Raw genomic sequence first — 16,137 nt, forward strand, 5'->3', positions numbered from 1 at the left:
GGGATTAAGCCCTCTGGGTGTCCTGCTCCATGCTCTGTGGGGAGTCTGCTTGAAGGATTCTCTCCCTCTGCCCCTCCTCCTACTTTGTCTCCCCCTGCTCACTCTCTCAAAATAAATAGGTAAATCTTGAAAAAAAAAAAAAAAAAAGTTAAGTTTCCAAAACTTCTAAACTAGGTCAAAGCTCTGTAAGAATATTAATATACCTTACAACTAAAAAGCAAGGGAGAAAAAAAAAATAGCTGTTGCCCTAGTTGGGAGAAAGGAGACATCCAAATATAAAGATTAAGACTTCACTTCTCTGAGTTGCTGCTACAGCTACCTAGATTTACGGGGACAATGAGGGATTACACATATGTGAATTTTCCTGGCAGCCTGAAGGCTATCCTTTCAAGGGTAAGAGGACCTCTTCCTATTTTTTAAACCATACTATTTGCAGACTTTCCTAAAACGTTCTAGATACTTCCCTTACTTTTAAAATGGGAAATACCACCTTGAACCTCTTCCTGATGGCTCAGGGTCATCAAAATAAGGCTCATTCAGTTGGCTGTGTCATAATACAGTTTGAAGCCTCTTTCTTTCTTTCTTTCTTTCTTTCTTTCTTTCTTTCTTTCTTTTTTTAAAATATTATCCACCCTGTACTTCCTAACTCCTCCCTGCTTACCCCAGCACCACAGGGTGAACCCCGAACAAGAATGCGCTCCACTGGTGTGCTTAAGTGTCTGTCTTCAGCTTGGGTCATGGTCCCAGGGTTCTGGGATCGAGCCCCTGCAGTCCTGCCTTTGGCTCACTGCACAGGGGGAGGCTGCTTCTTCCTCACCTTCTGCTGTCTGCTCCCCCTACTTGTGCTCTCTCTTTCTCTTTGTCAAATAAATAAATAAAATCTTAAAAAAAAAAAAAAAAAAAAAAAAAGGAATGAGCTTCATTGACAGCCCGTGCTCGTTTCCCTTCCTGTCTTATGTTCCCCTTTCCTGACGGGCTCCAGCATTCCTCTGACTCCTGAACTTGTGTTTGCTTCCTGCTTGTAGCCCGGCAGTTTCCCCTTAGATCACACCTGTGATACAGCTGCTCTGGGGCCGACCTTTGGTCCTCTTCCTCGTGTGCCACTCTGCCTCTACCTTTGGGCCCTGTTCTGCCCTCCAGCTGGCACTGGGACTAAGCCAGGCAAGGGTTCCCTGACAAGGGATCAAATGTTAAATGAATAGGGATCATTTGCTGCAGGGACAAACAACCTTACACACCACTGTAACCCCCAGAGTATGATTTTAAAATAGTGGAGGGCATGGGGTTCCTGGGTGGCTCAGTGGGTTAAAGCCTCTGCCTTCGGCTCAGGTCATGATCTCAGAGTCCTGGGATCGAGCCCCGCATCAGGCTCTCTGCTCAGCGGGGAGCCTGCTTCCTCCCCTCTCTCTGCTTTCCTCTCTGCCTGCTTGTGATCTCTCTCTTTCTGTGTCAAATAAATAAATAAATAAATAAAATCTTAAAAAAAAATAGTGGAGGGCTAAATAAATAAATAAATAATAAATAAAATAAAGTAAAATAGCAGAGAGCAGAAGAAGGCTTACAGAGGCTATTTGACCCTGCTGCAGAGGACATATCCTAAATGGGCAGGATAGATGTCATTTCTCTGGGAGCATCAGTTGCTATTTTTACTGGTTTGTTGGGTTACAGATGCTGCTTTGGAATTGCCAAATTTCCAAGCATGACCACTAAACTTGACTGCTGGCCCCCAAGGCTTAGCTTTCTCTTGTTCCCGCGCAGCTGACCCAGGAGCCCATGGTCACCCAGGGTACAACATTTTCTTTTCTGCTCCAACAAGCCCATCTCTTTATCTCCATAAAAAGGGTGTCAAGATGAGTTAGAAAAACATGAAAGTGTATGTGTATACATGTCAAAAATGGATCTTAAGCCGTTTTCAAGGTTAAAGGGAGCTAACATGATAAAAATTATTCTGAAAGAATGGACACCCGTTTTAAAAGCAAATGCAAAGGATGAATCATGCCAAATTAAATGCTAAGTTAAGTATAAACTTCCGACTCCCATTTAGAACTTCAGAGCACCCTGATGAATTCCATGCTCTCCGTGACCCGCTGGGTAGCAGCTTTTTGGCTCCTTTTACAGGGAGCTAGACCATCTGCCCAGCCAGCCAAAGAAAACAGATATGAGCCCAGCCTGGAGGCTGTCCGTCCCTTTGTACCTTTTTTGCTTACCCCATTTGCTGTTGTGCTCACTCTTGCTCTCATCCCATGGCATACTTTATTTTTTAAAAATTTAAAAAAGATTTTATTTATTTATTTACTGAGAAAGAGAGAGAGGGCATGAGGGGGAGGGGCATAGGGAAAGGGAGAAGCAGGCTCTCCACTGAGCAGGGAGCTGGATGCAGGGCTTGATCCCAGGACCCTGAGATCATGACCTGAGCCCAAAGCAGATGTTTAACCCACTGAGCCACCCAGTGCCCTCCATGGCATACTTCAATCCTCAATCTTGGCCACATATTGAAATCACCCAGAGAGCTTTTAAAAAATTCTGATTTGCAGGCCCAAACACGACCAATTAAATCAAAATCTCTATGGTTAGGTCTTGAGCATAGCATTCCCCGCACAAATTTCACTGAGAAAAATTTCAAACATAGAATAAAGTTAAAAAACATTTACAGGACATCTGTATATCCACCACTTAGATTTCACCATTATATTATACATGTCCATCCTTCTGGGAACATTTTATTGCTGCACGTCTATCTATTAACATTGTGCTGATCATCCATTAATCCGCCTTATTTTTTTAATGTATTTTATTTTATTTGTTAAGATTTTATTTATTTATTTGACAGACAGAGATCACAAGTAGGCAAAGAGGCAGGCAGAGAGAGAGGAGGAAGCAGGCTCCCCGTGCAGCAGAGAGCCCGATGCGGGGCTCGATGCCAGGACCTTGGGATCATGACCTGAGCCGAAGGCAAAGGCTTTAACCCACTGAGCCACTCAAGCGCCCCTTTTTAATGTATTTTAAAGCAAATTGATTACCAGGGCATTTGGAGAGGGGAGGAGGGAGAGCTATTGCTTAAGGGTAACAGAGTTTCTTTGTGGTGATGAAAAAGTATCAGAAACCAATGATGGTGATGGTTGCACAGCATTGTAAATGTAACTATTATCTCTAACTAATGAATTATACACTTAAAAATGGGTATAATGTCAGTGCCTGGCTGGCTCAGTCAGAAGAGCTTGTGACTTTTGATATTGGGGGCATGAGTTCGAGCCCCACTTTTGGTGTAGAGATTCCAAAAAAATAAACAAAACAAAAAAATGGTATATATTTTTAAAATATTTATTTGAGAAGGAGGGAGAGAGAGAGTGGGGGGAGGGGCAAAGAGAGAGGAAGAGAGAGAAAATCTCTAGTAGATACCCCACTGAACGCAGAGCCCACCAGGCCTCAATCTCACAACCCTGAGATCATGACCTGAGCTGAAATAAGAAGTCGGACGCTTAACCGACTGAGCCACCCAGGCAAACCATGGTATATTTTATTACATACACACACATTTGTATGTAAATATTGTGTGTGTATATATACACATTATTTAACCATAACAAAACATTTTAAAATCACAGATAATGATGTTTTACTTCCTGTGCTTGGATACTGTATATGTGTTTGCTTTTCTTTATTCTTTATACTGTGTACATATATCATAGATACTCGATCTTATCTACTGAGTAGAAAGACTTTTTAAAAAAGATTTTATTTATTTATTTGACAGAGACACAGCAAGAGAGGGAACACAGCAGGGGGAATGGGAGAGGGAGAAGCAGGGGAGCCCAATGTGGGGCCCGATCCGGAGACCCTGAGATCATGACCTGAGTCAAAGGCAGATGCTTAACAGCTGAGGCACCCAGGCGCCCCCTCAGTAGAAAGACTTTTAAAAACAGCCAGTAGTATTCTTGACCTGCAGGAGAATACTTGGGTGTTTCTTCTATCAGGAACACTCCCTCTCTTTCCTTCACCTACAGCAGTTCTCTCTTCTGGAGCATGAAATCTCTCCCTCACTACTGCAGTCACCGCAAATCTCCCTTTCTTCTGAATTCACTTAGTGTCTTTGCTGTTCTTGCTAGCTCTCCGATTTGAGTACTGTGCAATTTCCTGGTCCTTTTGTCTCAGGCAAAGAGCTAGTACGCTTGTTCTGGTCTCCAGCTCGAGCCTCACCTCACCCTTTGGTGCTCTGCTCTTACATTGCCTCTCAGGGGCTCTCGTGTGTTGGCTTTTGATAGTCAAGGCCATGGAATACACCTTCAAAGCTCGCAGTCAGGGGAAGGGAGAAGCCAGCGTATTTCTCACTCTGCTTTCTCTCTGTGGAATCTGGCGGGGTCCCACTGGGCAGTCTCTCCCAACCTGGCCCCAGCTCTCCCTCGGGCAGTTCCCAAGATGCTTCTAGCTTCTTCTGCCTGAAACCTCAGGTTTCGGGGCTCTGGTAACACTGTCTTTTCCCAGCGTCACCCAAGCAGCAAGGGGAGGAGCCTTCTGATTTTGCCAAATCTCTGGGTTGCTTCCCATTCCTTATTTGACTTGTTCACCCTTCCATTCATCTACATAACTAATCCTTCCTTAAAAAAAAAAAAAAAAAAGAAAAAGAAAAAAGAAAGTCCTTCCTCTGGAAACTATTTATTCTCCAGGATAGATCCCAAATGATACAATGTATAGTTAAAAAACACAAACACAAACAAAACAAAACAAAAAACACAGGCTTGGAATCTGAAAGAACCTAAATCTGAATCCTGTGGCTTACTCTACGGACTTGGACAACTGACTTAACCTCTTTCTGTAAACTGGGGATCACAATACCTAGCTCACTGGGCTGCTGTAAGTGTTAAATAGCGTCCAAGTCCAGCCATGCTGTACGAATAGTGCCCGTGCCATGGTTAGGACTCTGTCGACAGTAGCTATCATCACTGACTTCTAAACTTCTTTTTTTTTTTTAAAGATTTTATTTATTCACCTGACACACAGAGAGAGAGATCATAAGTAGGCAGAGAGGCAGGCAGAGAGAGAGGGGAAACCAGGCAGAGAGCCCGATGTGGGACTTGATCCCAGGACCCCAAGATCATGACCCGAGCTGAAGGAGAGGCTTAACCCACTGAGCCACCCAGGAGCCCCTGACTTCTAAACTTCTTGATAGCAAGACTGTATTATGATTATTCTCTTTGTGTCCCAGTGCTTTATGTAAAGGTATTTGTCACATTCTTGCCTCTTAAAATTTTATTTCATCAGCAACTTCTTGAGCACCTGTGCCGTGGTAACAATTGTTCTAGGCACTAGTTCTAGGATACATAATGAAAATAAATTTAATTTTAATTGGATTTCAGAACTCATTCTGAGTTAATTTGTTTAACTGCGGAACTTGTCAGAGCTTCTGAATCTACAATCTGTAAGAGAAGGAAAGAAAGCATATGCAACATTGCCCAAACATACTTAACCACAGGATCCTCTTTTCTGGTGGAATATTCCTGGAGTTTTATGGATATGTTTTGGAAATGCCATTATAACTTTCTAACTGATTCATTCGGGAAGTTGGTAGAGTTTTATTTACGGATCAGTCACGTAACTACATTGTACTCCTATGTGGCCTAATGTGTGGTGGGATGGCAGAATGGAAGTCTCTGCGGGAAAGTAAAGGGAGCTCAGGTTTATTGTCAAAAAAGCAATAGAAGAGGAAATGAATCTAGATGAAAGAGACCAAAAAAAAAAAAAAAAAAAAGTAGTCCCAGTAAGGCGCAAAGATCACCTTTCTTCCAGCAAAATCTGACCATCCGTATGTGGGCCTGAGTAAGTCAGGCAGCGGAAAATTGTTGGGCCGCTAGCACCGAGGAGCCTGCTGTTCTCAGCTGAGAAGTAGACACTGCTATTTGTTTACTCGACGCGGTTTTCTTTCTTCCTCTTTCTAACAGAACCCCGTGTCTGCCCTTGTAATTCACCCTCTGTCACCCCGCCTCGTGCTTCCTTATCTCTCTGCGAGTGAATGGTGTAGGAATGAGAAGGTCACCTTATTCGCATCTAGTCAGCAACACAGAAAGCCCAGACTTGTCCGGGGACTTCTGGAAAAGTACCTGTCACTACTGGACAGGGAAAGAGACGCGTAGACAGAGCGGGTGTCGTGTCTGCGCGTGATGCCTGGGGCTGGGCAGAGCTAAGCAGTCATGGGAGGGCACAACAGAAACATGGACTAGTCTCTCCTTAGCTTTCTCAGGGGCTTTACTATTTATTTCTGAACCAGATATCTTGGGAGACATATTAAAGGGGTTGATTTTTAGATAAGGAAATAAGGGGTACTTGGGTGGCTCACTTGGTTAAGCGTCTGCCTTTGGTCAAGCCCGGCGTCAGGCTCCCTGATCAGCCGGGAGTTGCTGCTTCCTCTCCCTCTGCCTCTCCCCTTGCTTGTGCTCACTTGCTCCCTCTCTCTCTCTCTCTCTGTCAAATAAATAAATAAAATCTTTAAATAAATAGATAAGAAACTAAATCCCTCCTTTCCAGTGAGTAGCATTATCCAGCTCCAGAATTTTATCCACGACTCCCTGTTTCAGGTGACTGTCAGTTGACTTATTTCAGGAAGCGGGGGACTGGGCCTCAGTTACTCAGGCAGCTTGCACAGGCTGTTGCAACAGGGCTGGATCCGTGCCAGTTCAAGGGTGCTGCCTAAATTGGTGAAGAGCAAGACGTGTGTTAGAAACAAACTGGAGGGGAGTAGCTAGCAGATCAATGGTGTGATAGTGGATAAAGATCCCCTACACACTGCAGTTGAAGATTTTAGGGATTCTTCCCATTCCAAAACTAAGTTCTCATCACTTGGGTGCACAAGCTACATGGCTGTCCCTGGGTCTTGCGAAATTCCTACTTGAAACCTGCAATGTCTGCTCTCCTTCCCTTTCAAAACAGGGGGCTGCTTGCCCGCGTCCTTGTCTGAGATCCCGTAGAAGATATAGCCTGGAGGAGATGTAGACCAGGTCAGACTCAGCTCTCTCTCTCTCTTTTTTCTTTTTGTAAATTTATTTTATTTTGGGGCGCCTGGGTGGCTCAGTCGTTAAGCATCTGTCTTCAGCTCAGGTCATGATCCCAGTCCTGGGATCAAGTCCCACATGTGCTCCCCGATCAGCAGGAAGCCTGCTTCTCCCTCTCCCACTCCCCCTGCTTGTGTTGCCTCTCTAGCTATGTCTCTTTTTGTCAAATAAGTAAATAAAACCTTAACAATAAATAAATGAAAAAATAAATTTCATTTTAATTCTGGTATAGTGAGCATACAGTGTTGTATTAGTTTCAGGTACAGTATAGGATTCAACACTTCTGTGCATCACCCAATGCTTGTCCTAAGCACACTCCTCAATCCCCATCACCTAGTTCACCCGTCCCTCCCCCTTCCCCTTCTAGTAACCACCAGTATATTCTCTATAGTTAAGAGTCTGTTTCCTGCTTTATCTCTCTCCCTCTCTTTTCCCCTTTGCTCATTAGTTTTGTTTCTCAAATTCCACATATGAGTGAAATCATATAGTATTTGTCTTTTTCTGACTGACTGATTTCACTTAGCATAATACTCTCTAGCTCCATGCATGTCATTACAAATGGCAAGACTTTTAGATGCTTTAAGGAGTGAAAGTGAGCACTTCTGCCCCTCATCCCCTGAGTTTGCTCAGGTAGCTTGTCCAAGGCCACACATTGAGTTAGTGGAAGAATGAGAATTAAAATCCAAGTTGTCTAACTCCCAACATCTGTGGCCATGACCATGACACTAAGTGAAACCTTTCAAAGATGGTGCAAAGTAATTTCATATGTGAGAAAATCCTGCAAAGGGCTTATAGAGAGACAAAGATAATGAGGCCGAGCCTCGCCTTGACCTGTCATCATTCCCCACCTTTGACTTCTGCCCAAAGTTTGAAACTTTCACTTTCAGTATAGGGCACTGATTCCTCACTATAAATGCATAGTGTCATGCTTCACATCAGGTACAGCACAACTAAATATGTGGGTCCTATCTCAGGCTCAAGGGGACGAGCTTCCCAGGCACATCTATCATTTGGATCCCTCCCAGTAGAGGAAGAGGATCCAGCAGGATGGAGGAACCCATGAACCACTAAAGTTTTGTTGAAGAGGGAATCTCCATTACTATGATGAAGATGGTTTCCCAGAAATGGGCACTGGGGCAAAACTGTCTGGGTAGTGAAATGGCTGGGTTATTGTCAGGGTATTGGAAGTAGCAAGGAAAGTTGTCCTATTCACCATCACCTCCCTCGGATATTTGTTTAAGAGCTACGAGTGGAACTTGTTTCATATTCTCTTCCTTGACTTAGTGTATTTGTTTATTGGGCAGAAAGCTCTGTGTCAGGCTTTCTAGCTTGTTTTAGACCTTCATAGGCATGAAAGAATGATAGTTATAGAAACTTGTTTATATGTAATAATATATAAAAATAATAATTATTATTTTTTTAAGTGTATAATCTTGAAAAGGCTTACAGTTTGAACCTTTTTTGGAAGAAGGGATGGGAAATCAGGCTCATGATCCTGGAGTGGCCATATTTGGACAGGTACTAAAAATGACAGTTAGTGGTACAGTGAGTGAAGTGGGGAAGAAGTTTCAATGAATAAACTTCAATAGACAAAACAAGAAGTTGTGGTTATTGACCTACAGTACAGAGAAGGAGAAAGACAGAAACCAACTTGCCCTTAGTGCTGGTTGCGTTTAGGCTGAAAGCAGACACAAAGATAGTGAGTGTTTCTCATGGATTAGATGTAGACTCTGCAGAAGAGAGTCAACCTGGAGCCGTTTCAAATTTCCCTCAAGAGTTCTACTCAAAAAGATGAAATGACCTCAGCAAAAGGTGGGTTCACCTGATTTCCACTGCTGTGGGGGCGGGGGAATATAAGTGACCAGCTGGAGGTAAATGTTTCACCCAGGGTACAGGCCGTTCAATGTGGGAGCCTCCAAAGTACCCATGAAACCACCCACGAGAAGAATAGTCAGCTTTGAACATCAACCAGAAAGAGACAGCTTTAAACATTTGCCACAGCCAGAGGAAACCGATGCCAAAGTATCTTGGTGCCGGTCAGGTAAGACATTTCCTACCCTTTAGTTCTTATTCCTCCCCCACTGTTTTAATATTGGAAGATCCAGAGGCAGCCCACAGGCAAGTGGGGTCAGAGGAGTGGAAGCAACAGTTAGGGAAAGAGATGGGGCTAACTAAGCCCCTTCTCTCACTGCTAGCACCTTGTCAAGAGGAGAAATTTAACTTCAAATGGAATTTGGCATTTCGACTTTTATGTTTAAATGACTGAACATTTTGATTAGCAAAATAGGACTGTTCATATGACTAGACGCCACGCGAAGACTTTTAGTATCTAAGAGTGTCCTGATCTGGATTTCTCTTAAAGGAAGGACTACCTCCTCAGGATGGGCAATGTGAACAAAAGGAAAAGTTGTTCTTGACTCCACCCTAAGAGTCCGCGGACTCGAAGTGACTGCCACAGTGTTTCGAGTTGTGTTTTTCTGTCATATGCAACTGAAAATGTTCTACTGAGTATTCCATGCATAGATTAAATACCAAATATACACAAAAATGAATTTCCTAAAGTAAGGTCTTCATATTCTAGCTCTCTCTGCTTATTGGAAAGGACATTCGGTAGTCAGAAGAAATATATTTTAATGTTGGGAAGGGCTTGCTAAGGGTGCTGTTTCAAGGGATTTTGTAGGAAATCAAACATGAGATTGTATGCTGACTTTCTCAGCATCAGTCTCCTTTTTCCCTTTAAGAGGAATCAAGTGACAAACTGTATGTATCCTTTTTAAAACAGCTGTGGAACTAAAGCCTCTCTTTGCCTTTGGATTCCTGGGACATTGCTTGATGCTGATTTCCAATTCACAATTTCATGGATCTCTTTTTTCTGTTGCTACATCTCTGCATTTTGAACAAATTTGATTCTTGCATTTATAATTAAATAGTCAACCAGTCCAAGTCCAATAAAAATTTAACTGAGGTCACATATTTGATGCTTTTAGCATGCCTAATAATTTCCATCTTTTCTTACTCAAATACTCATAAGTATTAGCATTTTATTTTTCTGCTTTCTACTCATTTTTAAAAATAGGTTTAAACAAAATATTCAAATCATTGCATAAACCAACTATGCTTTATGCAAAATAATACAATCCAGACAAAATAGGACCAATAGCTAATGACACCATCATGAAAACTTTATTAATTAGCAAATGTTTGAGATTCGCAATTTATGCATAGAAAAAGTGGGTTAGGGAGCCTGGGTGGATCAGTTAGTTAAGTGTCTGCCTTTGGCTCAGGTCATGATCCCAGGGTGCTGGGATCAAGTCCCACATTGGCACCTTGCTTGGTGGGGAGTCTGCCTCTCCCTCTACCCCAGCTTGTGTGACTGCATGTGCACACATTTCTCTCTCTCTCTCTCTCACTCTCAAATATATAAAATCTTTATTAAAAGGGGGGGTTATAAGGTGTCAAAAGACAGGGTCAGAGTTTCATTCATCTGAGGGTCACTAGTATCTAGAAACATAATGCTCAGTAAATTTTTGCTCAGGGAATGAATTCCCTTCCTAGAAGGTATGGAGAAGATTTATAAGTTTGATAAATTTTACCTGATTTTTAGGATATGTACTTAATCATGTTAATTCTGCTTCCTTGACTATTATGTTCAAACCATTTGAAATATCTAGATTCAAACCTTCCCTGTTCCCCAACACAAAGATGAAAATACTGGGACAAACACAATTTTGGACTATTCCTTGTCATGTGCTAGAGGTCACATGAGAGAATATGATACTTAGAAGTTGTTTTCCTTCAAATCCTTTGAAGTGTTTGTCAAGACATTCAGTGAGGGGCGCCTAGCTGACTCAGTCAGAAGAGCATGGGGCTCTTGACCTGGGGGCCATGAGTTCGAGCCCCACGTGGGGTATAGAAAGCACATGAATCAATACAAAAATTTCTTTAAAAATTTTTTTAAAAGACAATTTAGTGAGAGATTTCAAATGTAACAGTTTAAAAGTTTAAAAGTAATCCAACATAAATGAGTGCAAGACTACAGAACCAATCCTTATGAACACTACCAACATATTCACTAATAGATGTTTCTAATTTGTGGGTTGAAAGCGTGCCTTATGAAAATAGCACTAGAATAAGAAATGACTACATTAAAAAACTTGGAAGCTAAGAACTTAATTTCTTCTTGAATTCTAATTCCGCCACTTGTTGGCTGTATGATCTTCAGAAAGTTGGTTGGTTCACCATATCTCAGTTTCCTCTTATGTAAAAAGGGAATTATAGTACCATCTCCCCATGAGAGTCTAGAACCAGTTGTGAGAAAAAAAAAAAAGGAGAAGATAGATGGTGATCAAAATATCACCTGCTAAATGGACAAAGATGAGAATTGGAGGTGTGTCTTGGATGTATGCAACACCAGACGAGCTAATATGGAATCACAGTCATACATTGAGTAGCATTGAATCCACTGGGTTCCTCATGCAGGAGATTGCCTCTGTAAAACGTATGGCATGGAGAAGCGAATAGAACGCATGCTCTCTGTGGATCCTGGGTTAAAATGAGGTAGGAAGGAGCTGAGATAAGCATTTTGAAATTCTTCTTAACTCTGATGAGAAGTCATTCCTCTTTCCCTGTGGGATGTTGGAGAGGGGTTGTCAGAGAATTGACAGGAGTATTACATTAGTGAAGCTCCTTCTATAAACACTGGCATGGAAGAATATTTCGTAGACTTTTGTTCTCTTAATCCACAGGGATTAAGAGACCATTTAGCCTGTACTCAACCAAGCTGTGGTTATCCCCTTGTGGGAAACACATCAGCAGACTGTCAGGATCATTCAGTTCTCACTTTCATAAGGCTATTCCTGCAACACTAGCCATGCTCCTCTGTGGCTCCTCCTGAAATACTACAGGTAAGTAATGTTGCCTCTGCCTACAGAATGCTCTGAAATAGGCCAGATGAACACATTAAATAAATTAACCTAGAGGCAACACTGTGCCCGAGGCTGAAAATCAATTTCCTATTTTATTTCCTAGCCCAAATGATGTCTCGCCAAGTTGTCCAGTTACCGTTGACCCTTGAACAATGCAGGGGTTCAGGGTGCCGACCCCCTACACAATCAAAAATCCATGTATAATTTATGACTCCGCAGAAACTCAAATGTAATAGCTTACTATTGGCTGGAATCCTTACCAATAACATAAACAGTCAGTTAACATATATTTTGTATATCCTATGTGTTTTTTTTTTTACAGTGTTCTTACAATAAAGTAAGCTAGAGAAAATAAAATGTTAAGAAAATCATAAGGCAAAAAACTACTTTTACAGTAGTACTGTGTTTATTTTAAAAAATTACATTTTAGCAGACCTGCACAGTTCAAGCCTATGTTATTCAAGGGTCAACTGCATGTATGAGTTATTCGGGTTCACCGAGAAGCAGATTCCAATAAAAGACCATACATGTAAGAGATCTACGGAGAGAGAAGGTGAGGAAAGCATCCAAACCACAGCACTGGTCTGACACCTGTGCAATAAGAGAAGGAAAGGATTTTCCCCACACCTGGATAGGAGGAAACTTAGACTGCAATGCAGTTCCTAGGAAGGTTAAACCTGACTGATAGGGAATCCTTGAACCAGAGTTGCTTGTCGGAAGAATTCTATACCTCATTAAAAAACAGCTGCCCCAGGACCTTAGCCATCCTCAGTCACGGCTAGGAGCCTTTAGCAGCAAGGATGGCCTCTATGTGAACATGACGGTGGTATGCTCCCTGCAGAAGGAGATCTGAGCAGTGTATTTTCAGGGCCGCAACATGTATATAGCCCATCAGAGTTTCAACAATTTGAAAACGTAAAGATACTCCCATTATAATATATTAACAATAAGATGCTTCACATCTGAATATAGACCCCTTCCCATGACCAGGTTCTAGGAAGAAATTACAATAAAATTAAAAATAATTTTGGATGCTCTTGTGAGTTATGTCCAAGTAAGTTCAAGTTGAAAAGGATTAAAGTCATGGGGCCCCTGGCTGGCTCAGTTGGTAGAGCATGTAACTCTTGATCTCGGGGCTTTAAGTTCAAGCCCCATGTTGGGTATAGGGATTACTTAAAAATTAAATCTTTTTTCTGGGATGCCTGGATAGCTCAGTATGCTAAGTGTCTGACTCTTGATTTCATCCTGGGCTTGGAGCCTATTAAAAAAAAAAAGTCAAAATTCATCTTCCTCAAATTCTTATCCTCTCAATCTCAGTCAAGATGTAGGATTGTGTTCCTTGAGCAGCACTTCTGGAATGGATATGGTGCCTTCGAAAACTCAGGATTAGAATTTGCCTTCATGGCCCCCACTTTATAAAAAATCCAAAGAATTCATAGAATGTACAAGATTAGAAGAGTTCTAGCTAAAAATTATGCATCTTAGAAAGCAAACCAATCCCTACATCATAATGCAGCTATCACAGGGAAATTAGGCTCCCAGATCACTTCACTGGGTGAAGCCACTTTCATAGGCCAAAGATTATATTAAAAGTGAATAGATGGAAATAATCTGGGTTTTCATTTCACCAAGATTCATTTATTCATATCACAAGTACTTGTAGAATAACTACTGTGTTCCAGGAGGCACGCTAGCCGTGAATGAAATAATGAAAGTACTTGCCCTCATGGAGCAAAATTGTATTCCATTGGTGAAGGCATTCTTTGCATGGGACAAGTAATTAAATTTGTAACATATTAGTGACATGATAAGGAGGAAAAAATAAGTAAAAGAGGAGGCCATGACACGTTGGGAGGGGATTAGAATTTTAGCTAGGGTAGACAGTGAAGGTAATTTCAAAAAAAAAAACCTAGAGGATGTTGAAGAGCAAGTCAGGAGGATATCTAGGGAGCAATCAATCACTGTAGGGTAGAGGGGATAACAAATGCAAAGATGATAGGTGGGAATGTTCCCAGAGAGCTTAACAAACAGCAAGGTCTGTGTGGCTGGTGTACAGTGAGTAAGGCAGACAGTGCCCAGGGAAGAGATCAGAGAGACAGAGAGGGACAAATTGTGTGGAACCTTATTAGCGTTCACTCTGAGGAGCTGAGAAGCCATTAGAGGGTTTAGAGTAGAGTGTTGACTTGAACAAGATCATCCTGGACGCCATGTTGAGAAGAGACTATGTAGGTCCACGTACAGAAGCACGAAGGTCATTCAGGAAGCTGTTGCAATAATCTAGGGATGAAATTATGGTTTGGTCCAAGGTGATAGCAATGAGAGGGATGACAAATGGTTGGGTTTCTCTATGGAGTATGACAGCAGTCACTTCCAGTCTTCTGGAGTAGAGGAATTGTGGGCTTAACCTCAACCGTGAGAAATCACCCATCAAAAAATTAATCTCTCACTTCCAATTTTGGAGAAAGAAACATATTTGCGTACTATCTCCTTTCTCAGGGAGTGGCATTTGTGACAGCTCTGGCTTCTAAAACAGCTGCAAAATCTTCACGGGATGGCAGCCCTAGTGAGTAGGTTTTCCTTGAAGTGCCACTCCTTTCCTTCCTAACATACTCAAAACCACTTGATTTCCTTTTCCTATTGTCTCACATTTCTGACATTTCCATGCTGAAGAGTGGGGCCCCATCTAGTTATATAGCTTCCGTGATGTCTTATGAACAGCATTTCTCTCCTGAGCCCCAGGGATTGTTGCTGTTACTTCTTGCCACAACTAAGACACCTGTCTCCTATAGATGACTTCCTTCGGCTTTCTACAGTCGTTTCAACAGGATAATCACTCTCAGCAGAGACCTGAATTAGTGCTGCTTTTGGAGCTGGGGGCCCTATGGGCCCGGTGAATTTCTCTTACCTGTGTTACATCCTACTTAAGACCTTGTCTTTCACTTTGAATGTCACAAGCCTGGAGCGGCATTTCTTTGGGCTACATTTTTTCCTGCAGCCAGAGATTAGGCCTCTGGTGTTACATTTCCTCCCTCTGTCCCACTGCTACTTTTCAACAAGACTCATCTGAGTTGATAACCTTCCAACCCGTTTTTTAGCTTGTTCGCCTTCTTTTTCTATCTATGGGAAGGCTGGTTCTCTTTACTAGATTATAGAAGCCTTCTTTCTTTTGTTTTGTTACACAAATATTTTCTTTGTCTCTCTTTGTTTTCTGGTCCAGACACACATTTTTCTTACACACACCTCTAAGTTTTGCTTGGTGGGGTCTTTCCTAGAGAGACATGTGAAATCAATACATTTTATGTTTGCCAAAAGCAAAGAAATTTTCAACTCTCTAAGCTGCCTACTAGTCCCAGGAGACCGTCTCCTAGGAAATCCGTATCCAGTCCAGGCCTGCACTTGACTTATCCTTGTCTTTTCTCAGCCTTGCAGGGCCAGGACCTGGACCACTCTGCTATTGGCCTTGTCCAGAGCAGACCATAACAGGAGCTTTTTGCAGGCTGGAGTATCTGACAGAGTATGGGGAAGGGGAAAGGAACAGTGGTTATATTTGGTCTTTATCATGTGTTCTCATCCCAAACTCATCAAAGTTGCTTCTCCTCTCCTGGGAAGTAGTAAGTACATTCAGGCCAGGAAGATTACAGCAGTCCCTCCTTGTCCATGGTTTTGCTCTCCATGCTTTCAGTTACCTGAGACCAATGGCAATCCGGAAGCAGATGATCCTTCTGACATCTTGGCGGAAGGTCAGTAGTAGCATAACGCTATGTCACTGTGCCTGTGTCATTCATCTCATCATGTAGGCATTTCTTCATCTGACATAATCACAAGAAGAAGGGTGAGTATAGGACAATAAGATACTTTGAGAGAAAGAGTGAGAAAGCATTCACTTAACTTTATTTACAGTGTATTGTTACAATCATTCGATTTTACTCTTCATTATTGTTGTTAATCTCTTACAGTGCCTAATTAATAAATTAAAGTTTATCGTGGGTATGGATGGAAAAGACACAGTTGTGTACATACTACACAGTATGTAGAGGGTTTGGGACTGACCACAGTTTCGGTATTTACTACTGTACTCTAATGGAAGGATATGTACCCTGTGTGGAAGGAAATATCAGGGGGTAAGTGTTTGCCCCTAAAGATATGTAAAATACTTACCACGGTGCCTA

The sequence above is a fragment of the Mustela lutreola genome, chromosome 1, assembly GCF_030435805.1.
Source record: "Mustela lutreola isolate mMusLut2 chromosome 1, mMusLut2.pri, whole genome shotgun sequence".
NCBI lineage: Eukaryota > Metazoa > Chordata > Mammalia > Carnivora > Mustelidae > Mustela > Mustela lutreola.